The sequence below is a fragment of the Corvus kubaryi genome, unplaced genomic scaffold (assembly GCF_017639235.1).
Source record: "Corvus kubaryi isolate FWS band 111438036 unplaced genomic scaffold, C.kubaryi_AGA036_p1.0 66, whole genome shotgun sequence".
In the NCBI taxonomy this organism is placed as follows: Eukaryota; Metazoa; Chordata; class Aves; order Passeriformes; family Corvidae; genus Corvus; species Corvus kubaryi.
The window spans coordinates 31,616,727-31,620,069 of NW_024582054.1; positions in this window are offsets into that span (position 1 = coordinate 31,616,727).

Sequence of the window (3,343 nt, forward strand, 5' to 3'; positions counted from 1 at the left end):
AGCAACATCCCTGCCTGGCCTGGGCCCCACAGCCCTGCCTGGCTGAACGGCAGGATGACTTCCCAACTTGAACTCATCCTGTCTCATCCCTATGAAAATGCTCCATGAACACTCTGCAGGGCTGGCTGAAACTGCTGAGAGCCTCCAGATCCCTGGATGGGGGCGGTGGGACAGACAGATCACGGTGTTAGCGCACCCAGCTCCCAGCTCCCGGGCCCTGAGGGAGCTGCCAGCCCTCACTGCACCTGGGCACAAGGTTTGCAGTGCCATGATAGCCACGTTCTGCCACCACCCTTGCCAGGAAACTACACCCCAACTCACCACAGCCTTGGGCAGCCCAGTGGATCTTGTTGCTGTCACTACAAGCCACAGGTTAGGTGGCAGTGGGGCAGTCCTGAGGGAACTGGACCAGCAGAAGTCCTGTCAATTTTTGGGTTGTGGAGAAGCGTTCCACTTGGTAGCTGGATCTGTTGGTTTCCCACAACTGAAAGCTACAGTGTTGAGGCCTCGCTTCCATTTCTTCAGCTCCTTCTTGAGAAACAAATGCCATTGAATAGATCTGTCAGACCATATGGCCCAAGGTATTGGGGAGCACGAGAGAAGAGCTGGTGCCAGCAGTAATTTGTTTTGATTAGCAAGAAGGGTTCTGTTACCTTGCCTGGCAGTGTTCAAGGCCAGGTTGGATGGGGCCCTGAGCACGGCCCCTCCTGATGCAGTGGCTTCCCTGCCCATAGCAGGGGGGTTGGAAGCAGATGATTTTTAAGGTCCTTTCCAACCCAAACCATTCTATGACTTCTTTGATTTCTATGACAACTTGCACCTAGATGGGATGTATTCATGATCTCCCAATGTATAAAGGTAATGGCTGCTGGTTCACCAGAAACAATGTCCCCATTTACCTTCCAAACCATCTAGACAGGTCATCACTGATTCTGAAGCAGGTGTGATGTGCCAGCATCAGCCCTTGGATGAAGGTGTTGTACCTACAGCAGCTCGCAGCACTTGGGAAGTGCTCAGTTTTCATAACTGGGGGGAATGGTGTCAAGCTAACCCAGTACCCAGACCCCTGTGGGGGGAAACTGAGTTAATAATGGTGCTTTGCCTCCAGCCCCTGACACTCAGTGACTATAACAGGCAGTACAGCTCTAGCAACCTCCACCAAGAACATGTTTTGCAGTTTTTAATCTAGGCAAAATGAGGAGAGGACAACAGTCACTGCTAATGGAAAATACCTTTATGAGGAATGGCTTCAAGTAAAGCATTTCACTGAGTGAATTCCCCCTTCCTTTCTTCCTCAAAGCAACTTATTTGCAAACATCCCAGAAGTGAAATGTGCTTTCTCTTCGTTGTTCCCTGTGGAAGTGTAAACCCAAGTATGAACAAGATGCTGTGTGGTGGGATGCTCCTCTCACATACAAACAATCTGTAGCAGTTAATAAAGGTTATTAAAGATTCTTAGTATGAAAAAACAGACTGAGAAAAGTTTGATGTGTATTCCCTGTTCCAGAGCTAGAGAAAAAACCAAAGTCACTAATTTACCTTGCAATCAAAGGCTTCTGGAGATGCAGGCATGAATAGCAAACCAGCTATCTTGGAGAGGTGCTTAGGGGGAAACCCAACTTAGTATATATATACAGCTTGGAGGAGATAGCATAAGAAAAATGAGGTTTCTTGGCATCTTACCCACTCAGTCAAACCACTGCAGCTGCCATCAATATCGAAATTCTCATGATATTCCATGAGTTTCATGTTTTTTCCATTTGTTTTCCCCTCAGATGAACTGAGGAAATAATCCACTTGTATTGTCTTCACATCTGTTGTGAATGGTGAAGACATGCTGCATTTGTACATGTAAAGGGATTGCTCTTATCTTTTGGGGCTGGGGGACTGAGAGACACAAAAGGATGGAGCCATAGTTGCCTTTATTTTATAGAAATAATTTAAATTCAAGGAATAAGAACACCTTTGACGTGTAGCTTCAAAAGAAGTTAAAGGAAACACGACACATCCTGTTTCTACAAACCCTTTTCCAGTAACCCTACGGAAAATCTTTAAACATGTAAGGGTATTTGAAGCTGCTTACCTTCATTCATAGTCTTCCTGTTTTCCTCTAAGGTCAAACAGATTTATATGTGAAAGGACAACCTGCACCTGACAGAGTGAAGCCATGTGCTGCATCTTGTTTACACCAGTTCTGCAAAACTAATCCCAGAGTCTCTGCCTTTTCTTGGTATTTTCAAACCCAATAAAAACACAAAGACTTGAAGAGCAGAATAGGTGTTATATTTTAAATGCTTCTTCAAAGGGTGATTTGCTTCAATGTTTTTACATTATTAAAGTAGGGCACCTGCTGAAATACAAAAGAAATTACACACAAAGCAAATGAAAATGCTGGAAAATGTAAAGTCAAGAAAGTTAATGAATATTAACAATGTCCATGGTGCAGCTGTCAGACCTGTCTGCTGTCTGTTCCAAAATCAACGTCTTCATTCAAGGGCTTCCTGCCCCCACCCTAAAAATTCTTCTCAGTGGCACCCAAATTCTCCTTGAAACTGATGGGAACAGGCTCTGACAATTACGTAAGTGACTTCTGGATGCATGAGAACCATCCTTCTGAAATCAGCAGATGCTACATTGCTGTAGGTAATGGAGAATCACTGTCACTTCGGTTGGAAAAGACCCTTAAGATCATTGAGTCCAACCATTAACCCAGCACTGCCAAGCCCACCACTAACCCATGTCCCTAAGCACCAGGTCTGATAGTCTTAGAGGTCTTTTCCAACCAAACAATTCTATGATTTTATGACTCCACGGATCTGATGGCAGAGCCACTTTTTTATCCATCTAACTGTGCACCCGGTACCAGTGTAGTGTATTCTCTTGGATGCACTGCACAGGAATTGTTGGCAGAAGAACCTGTTCAGATTTGTCACATTTGCAACCCACAGCCATTTGCCTGTGTGTCCAAGGTTTTACTCTGAGTGTTGAGACTCTGCAGGGCTGCATGACCCTGCCCTGTGCTGCAAGTGGGCAAGCAAAGTCCAAAAGAACAGGCCAGCTGCATTTCCCTGAGGCTGCCCCCGAACACAGGGCAAGAAGGAGCTCCTGGGATCAGAGCCTTGTCCAGTTCTTGGACTCAACAGGAGACACAGGAGGGCAAACAATGTTTTTTCAAGCAAACTTCACTGAGGACCCCTTACAGACTATTCTCACCTGTCCCCAGAGCCTTTTGATGGCCACCTGCCAGCTCCTCAAATCCTGACCCACTTTTTCTGAGAACTCAGTGAGGGAGAGTTTCACAGACAAGAGGAAATCCCTAAACAACTTGCAGCCCATAGAGTGG